The 8021-nt window shown below is 39.5% G+C and overlaps 1 pseudogene; it reads right to left on the bottom strand.

Annotated features, from left to right (window-relative positions):
* Positions 1-5068, bottom strand: LOC120583134 (ferritin light chain-like; annotated as a pseudogene).
* Between the last annotated feature and the right edge of the window lie 2953 nt (positions 5069-8021).

Here is an 8021-nt window from a genome sequence, read left to right as displayed (position 1 = left end):
CCCCCTCAAAAGCCTCTGGGCTCCAAAGGCTCTTAGTCATGCTTGAGGGTGAGCCTTTCAAAGAGATATTCACCCAGCCCAGCTTGGGGACAGGCCAGCCTGCGAAGGTTAGTCAGGTTACCGCCCATCTTCTTGTGAGTTTCCCCTCCTCGTCTAGGAAGTGGGTCTCCAGGAAGTCACAAAGATGGGGGTTTGCGTGGGCAGAACCCAGGGCATGAAGATCCAAAAAGGCCTGGTTCAGATTCTTCTCCATGACCGTGGTGGCTTCCGTGGCATCCTGAGGTTTACCCCACTCGTCTTGAGAAGGCTTCTGCAGGTCCTGGAAAACGGCGTGGCCGCCACACTGGCTTTGCATCTTCAAGAGACACTGGGCGCCCTCGCGTTTCTCTTCAGCCAACTTGCAAAAGTGACCCATGCCTTCCAGGGCCACATCGTCATGGTCGAAATAGAAGCCCAGAGAGAGGTAGGTGTAGGAGGCCCGCAGATACAGGTTGAGCAGGCAGTTGACCTGTGGGAAATCCATTGAGAGCCACTGATCTGAGCCATGAGAAGTCCCTGAAGGGAATTAAGTACGGGAGTGACATAATAAGATTTGTATTTTTGAAGGTTTATTCTAGCCATAATGTAGAGGATCCAGAAGAAAGAGAAATATACATAGCCTGAGAATGTGTGACATAAGGCAAGTGCATGAGGGAGAGCCATTATAGAACTGACAGCACAGAGTGAAAACAGTCAACAGCCTAAAGTAATGTAAGTACACTGCAAATGTAGCTTATTTCAGATTCTAGTGGCACATGTAATGCCTATGGAAGGGTTAAGTTGTTAGAGGTATCTTTCCCTCAGGCTATCAGCTGCTAATGAGAGATTGTGCTGATGACACTAGCCTCCCAACTTAGTTTTTATTTAGTTGAAAGTGTTTTTACTTAACAAGCATAAATACTGATGGAGGGCTTGTTCGTTCTTTCGTTTTTTTTTTTTTTAACTTTTATTTCAATTGCTCTTGAAATCCAAACCAATTCGGTAATTTATTTCCAAAAAGTCTTAGAAATATAAAATAAAATGCTGGTTGGCACCTTTTTAACTGCATCCCCTGCATCAAGCAAGAAAATATGTTGCTGAATTATTTAGATAATCCACTAAGAAAACAGACCAGTCTTACCTGGATGTTGTTTCTCTTCCTTATTCTAAAACAACCTGCGACCAGGGAAAAAAGATTTCCACCCTCTTTCATATTCCCCTAGTGTCTTTCTCCCAAGCAGGCTCATGCAGAGTGACGGGGAGTATAAGTCCCACCTTCCCCATCACCTCCACCACTATTGGTGTTTAATTTATAGCAATGCGATGAGAGAGAAAGGTCTGTTACTCTTTAGTGTGAGTGATATTGACTTCTCTCCACTGAGTAAGTCCAGTTGTCCAGGCACACAAGAGAGTTTCATTTTCATGTGGACATCAACTCTGGATTTACTGTGGGCACTCACAGGTGCTGTTGTAGTCACTGCACAAATAAAAAGAAAACACTCTTATCCCACCAGGTTAATTAAGAAGCACTCATAGAAGGCCTACGCATGTATTGGTCAGGCTTTTTAAGGAACTGACTCATCTAGATTAACTATGATATTTGGATTTATTGCAAAGAAGCATAGGACAGTGGGTCATCATATTTTCAGTCTGTGAAAGAGACTTTCACAGAAAAAAACCTGCCTTTCAGGGTTTTTTTTTTTCCTTCTTTCCGTAGTGATTGAACCTCACTCAACCCCACTAAATTTTAGCAGGGCACATAGAGGTAACCAGCCAAAGGCAATGTTTCTCAACTCCCCTTGCAGCTAGGAATGATCATTTGACCAAGTTCTCTCAAGAAAAGATGAGTAGAAGGGAAGTATGCAACTTCCATGCCACTTTCCTTAAAGAGATTTGCTTGCCTTCCATGTGCTATCTCTCTCCTTTCCCACATGCTGGAAATGGACACTGTAGTGCTGAGATAGCTTTGATTATATGACCAGGAACAGTCCCTAGGAGATGGCAGAACCCCTATAATTCAGAAGGCAGGGAGTTTGGCATGTATGGTTTCCCATACGGTTGATCTAACTGTCGATCCACACTCTAGAACATGACACAACGCATTCAACAATATAAAAGGTATTAGCACACACACAAATCATTGCCAGTCTTCCACAGTATTTATTTATTTATTTATTTATTTATTTATTTATTTATTTATTTATTTATTTATTTATTTATTGCAATTCATTGAGAAGCATCAGTAATCTCCTTCTGAAGACTCCACTCACCCTGATTTTCCTACTCCTTCATTCAGTGGGGGACCCACTACCAAAGCACTCAGCCAGGGCTGTCCTAACACATAGCTAGACAAGGTGATGATGATGGAAGACTCCTTTGCTTAAAAATATTTTTTAATCTGTTGCTAACATCTGAAATTCTGTGTTAGAAATTCATGCCTTGGTTTAAGGGAATCTTTTCAGACCCAAAATGAAACTATTTCTGGAATTTCAATAACTATGAGGAATCTGAGATTTTATTCACTTATAAGCCAACCATAACTGCCACAATTGCATAGGTGCTGCCAGAATACATGAGACCTCTCTCTGGGTCAGAGACAAAGAACTTTATTACTGATGGCTTAGTAGGCTGCAGGAACTTCATGTTTGAATTGGTTCCCCTTGCACCCCAGTCCCATAGGAGATATAGGTGATGTGCACACAGTTGGTTTGCACATCGGCTGAGGAAATGCCTATCTTTGAAAGGGTGTCCCTAGTGCTAGTAAACCTCAGCCCAGCTTTGGGATAATGTCTGGAGGAAACATTATCTTTATCACTTTAGATCAGAAAACAAACATGCTTTCTGTTCTGGAGGGAGATACTATCTCTATCTTCAAAGACTGACTGTTATATAAACATCCTTGAAAAGATAGTCTATAACAAAAGCTGAGACAAGACATGCAGAAACACCAGGAAGAACTGTCAACCAACAAATGAGAGAAATAATATTAAGCTCTTATGACTTTACACATATAACTAAGTATATCTAAGGATACTCTCTAAGGCTGGTCATATGAAATTGTTCCCGAACAAAACAAAGGCAATCACAATAGGTAGCTTCCAGAGTCCCAGTGGCCTGATACTTAAAAGTGACAGATCTGGAAAAATACTCAACTAGAATAGGCACAAAAATGTCTCCTTCACATACTTGACTTAGTTCCCACAGCACTCTCTGCCTAGAACACTGTTCCCATCACCCCTCTCTTTGTAAGGATAATTCTTCACTTTTTTCTTTAAGACTCTGCTAAGGCTTCTCCTCTTCTGCAAAACCTTCCCTGAGCCCTTGCCTCCAACCGAGATAGGTATCTCACATCTGTGCTCCCACAGCACCCCATGCTTTTTTCCCTCTGCTGTAGTATTTACTGTACTGTATCATGACTTTATTCATGTTGATAAGTTTCCTTTAATAGTAATTTCTTGGGGGCCAAAACTGCATATCTCTCAATCTCTCTGGTTTGCAATAAATGTTTGAAGGACTGAACTGAATTGGGAAGAATGTCAGTACCTAGATTTGACCTCGCATCTTCACTTTTCTTTAAATTCAATGTAAATTCTGTACCAGGTTATAATTTCCTGCAGCCTTTTGAATTCTTTGATATTCCTCTAAGAGTAATAGGAAGAAAACAAATTAGATTAGATCCTCTCTTTTGATAATTATAAAGACTAAGTGAATGAGAGGTTACTTAAGGTTAGGTTTGGTGTCACACAAAGTTGGACAATTGTTCTGGCCTCCAGCTCAATCTTGGGAGCAGCGGTATGCAGAGTGATTTTATGGTTGTGTTATAGTCAAGGTATCAGCTAAGTTGCTGTAACGAAGAGACCCCCAAAACTGAACTAACTGAAATAACATAAAAGTTTATATCTTTCATGTGTTAATTCCGAGTTACAGAGATAGATGTTCCAGGGTGGGTAGGAAGTTCTGCTGCAAAGACCAAAGTTCTTTTTCAGTTTGTTTGTCAATTAAAGTTAGTTTTACATCTCATCTCTGTTTGGGGTCTGGAAGCTGTCGGTTCTTCTGGTCTTGCAAGACCCTACATTTCTACACTATCTTCTCACTTCATTTCTGCTTGAAATTGCCCAAGTTTTTCCTGAAGTATTATTATTTGTTTTGTAATATTGCCAAATGCAGCCAATAACGACAAAACATAAAATTAAATTTCAGTTTTTCTATCTCTCCCTCCAAAGATGCCTGCTCAAGAGACACATGATCTGCTTCCCACATTACCTCAGGAGATGGTTTCACCAAATATATTACATGGATCACCATCTCTCCAACTTCAGATACCAGTCTTCTCAACACTTCTCTGTTAGGACAATGTCATATATTACAGTTTATTTTTTTAGTTTGTTTTTGCTTTGTTATTTGGTGACAGCTCACCATTTTCATTCGCAAAATGTGTATTAGCCAGGGTGAGATAATGTGGTAGATTGTATTATTCTTCCCCATTATTTGCTGTCCTTCCCTGTGAAGGGATCATAGTGCTCTGCCCCAGTAGTGATGCTTGGCCATGTGTCTTGCTTTGAGCAATGAAATGGGGACAGAAGTGTTGTGTGCCAGTTCTGAACAGGAAGTTTAAAAGTCTTCATGTGGTTCCACTAACTTTATTGCCTCCGCCATGAGAACAACAGCACACCAAATAAGGCTGCTTCTTTACCCTGAAGCCTGGAATGAAGACACATAAAGCAGAGACAGTCAATCCATAACCACATCTAATATGAGAACATCCAATAGTGTTCTAAGTCACTGATATTTTGTGGTTGTTTGCTTTGACAACATAATTTAGTGAAAGCTAACTGAAACAGTTAGACTATACTGCAGTAATAAATAAAACCAAAAGTTTCAGTGGCTTAACATAAAAGAATTTGATGCTCTTTTTAGGGTGGGTGGGGTAGCTCCATTTTCTTTGGGATGCAGCCTCCTTTTAGGCATTGCTAAATAAATTGTCACGAACAACCATGGCTTTGATCTTATCTGACCAATTTCTCTTCGTACCACATATAACTAAATCCATTGGGCCGGAACCTCATAAAAAGTCTGAATACTTATTTTTATTTATTTTTTTGTACCACAGATCCTGTTAGCTTGTTTATATGGTTTGACTCTTAGCATTTTGAGATTTGTTTTGATCTAGGACGAACCATGTTTTTAATTATTCAAGAAGGATTAATTTGGTGGCTCCAAAATGATTTCCATTATATTTTCCAAATTCAATATTCTTTTGAGTTTATTCCAGAACCTGCAAAGGATTATTGGTCTGATGATGTAGAAAGCTATTTGGGCCTCTGCAATCTTGGTGTGAGACTCAGTATTCCACCTCCTTGTTCTCAAGTCTCAAACCTCACATAGAAGTTCTAAATGTACCAAAGTGACCTGCTTATTTCTCTCTTATCTAAACATGGGGATTAAAATTAGCTCAGTGCTGAAGCTCAAAATGCCTTTGAACAGATTTCAGCTGCTCAGTCTATCTTTGATTAGGATATGTTCATTTAGGTGTTCCAACTCTTTTAAAAACTCTTCAGTAAATTTCTAAGCTTCTTGTCTAACACAACTGACCGATTGCCTTTCCAACTCCCAGCCCTAAAGGAGTCTAAAATCATTTCTCTGACATTCTCATCGACTAATTGGACTTTGATTGGTGTCAGCTGCTGCCAACTGTGATAAAACTGTTTTCAGTAAGCCTTGACATTCTAGAGGTGACATTAGGTCACTGCCTCACACATATAAACAAGAAAGTTTTAGAATTGAGAGGCGAGTTAGTGCTATGGATAGTCTTCTATTCAACAAACCTAAATTAAGAACTCACTTTGTGCCAAGTACTGCAGAATGGGGTAAAAACTTACTCCCTCCTCCAAATTCCCTTTGAGAAGAGCAAAATACTACAATTGGAAAAGACAATGAATCCAGACTGAGGGAAGTGCTGTCCAGCTTTGAAATTGCTGTGTGTGGGGGGAGAGCCCAAGTGTGGGTAAAAAGAAGATGCAGTGGATACAGCATCCAACTTACCCATCAGGGGCACGGAGTTGTGACAGGTACGTGTGTGTGTGTGTGTGTGTGTGTGTGTGTGTGTGTGTGTGTGTGACCTTTATACAATCCTTACAACACCAGTGTGAGGTAAGTACTAGCATTCCCCTTCCCCATGCTTATAGATGAGGAAACTGGCCCCCTCACAGTACTCATTTAGGGTTTGTAATTGGCACAGATGACAAGTTAAGTTGTGCAGGCTCCTTCTAAAGGCAGCATGACAGTTAGAGAGGGTGAGTAGGATCCTCATTTAACTTTCTGGCTACCAGACACACATAGAAAAGAACCACTGGCACAGGGATGAGGATCCTGAAAGTAATTGCCTAGGGCTCGGCTTCCTCCAATTTCTCTGGGGGCAGGTAGATTTCTAATCTTGTAAAATCTCTAAATCCTCTTCTTTTCTATTTGTCTTGAGCCTGAAATATTTGAGCAGGGACCAGTATTCTCTGTGGCAGAATCTGCCTGAACTCTCAATGCTGGGCAAACACAGCTGTCCCACTGAAGAACGGGCAAATGGAGGAAAGTCACTGAATATGGGAGAAACAGTAGTAGCTCAAAAAACAGCAGGCATGTTAATGAACCAGGGCAAATATTGTCCTTCAAGTCATAGGAGGAAGGAGAACACTCAGATAATCTCTCATTCGTGTTTTCAGTAACAGTACATTGTATTAATGATGCAAAAACAGGCAGTCATGAAAAGGGAAGTGTCTGAAAGTCAAAAATATTTCTTGGAGATGAAAAACATGAACTGGGACATGGACTAGGTGAGCTGATATGATATAACTGAAATGCCTTGAGGAGAGGACGTAATAGGTGGAGGGAAGTAACAATCAAAGAAATAGTAAAAAAGAAAAATTTTTAAGTGGAGGAAAAACTTGAATTTTAGAGTTGAAATAATTAAAATGACTAGCTACATCAGGGCAAAAGTTCTTAATTCAATGATTGAATTAAATCATTGAATTCAATGTCTCCTTGCAATGAAACAGATCAATTATAAAAGAAAATAGTCTAGTTGACATCAAAATTTGCCTCTTTAAAATAAACACTGGTAGAAAACAATGAGACATTGTCCACTTAATCTCAGGAGGCAAAATATTGTGTTCCCAGAATTGTAACCCCAGCCACATTAGCCTTCATATGGGAGAACAGAGGAAAAACAATCTCCATTGCACAAGGCTTCAGAAAACATACTGTTAGTGTACCTTTCCTGAAAAAATTACTGAATAAGTGCTCCAGTGAACCAAGAAATTAATCATAATGAATAATTTAGAAATCGGGAAGATTTCTAAAAGAAAATGTAGTAAAAGATGGAATCAGTGAAATAGCATTAAATTTAAATTACTACTGCTAATGTAGTTATGAAACTTACTGCAAATGTCAAAAATAAAGGGAAAGAGAAAATACATAATGTCAAAATGTATTACAAAGATTGAGATCTAAATTTCTAGACCATTTCAACAAAAACTGAGTGGTAAAGAGGGAGGGGCTGAAATTTCACATTTTACAGGATGGAGTACACTATTTCATACTTAATGTTGATAGAAATATATATCTTCATATATGTTTTCAAAAAGTTTTAAAGATGAACAGCAATATTGTCAGCTAAAACATTTTTGTGTTTAGCAGTTGAAGTTCTTCCCTTTCCCCATACACACACTCACACACCTGAATATAAAGGAGGTAACAATGAAGTCTGCTCTGGCTGAGTGAGAGGCAAACCCAGAGCTCTAACCCTTCACCTACACAAGAGCTCTGAAGCCCTGTTCCAAAAGCTGGAGCTCACAGAACAAAATTTAAAAACCACTTTACTAGAAGACTAAAAACGAATAACTACTAGTCTACTTTACTAGTAGACTAAAAACGAATAACACTTACATTTCGTTAATCCACAACTTTGCCAAGGTGCTATGAATGGTGAGCCATGAGATCATCTCCTCTGACTG

This window comes from Pteropus medius, unplaced genomic scaffold, assembly GCF_902729225.1.
Source record: "Pteropus medius unplaced genomic scaffold, Ma_sr-lr_union100, whole genome shotgun sequence".
In the NCBI taxonomy this organism is placed as follows: Eukaryota; Metazoa; Chordata; class Mammalia; order Chiroptera; family Pteropodidae; genus Pteropus; species Pteropus medius.
This window is presented reverse-complemented; position numbering and strand designations above follow the sequence as displayed.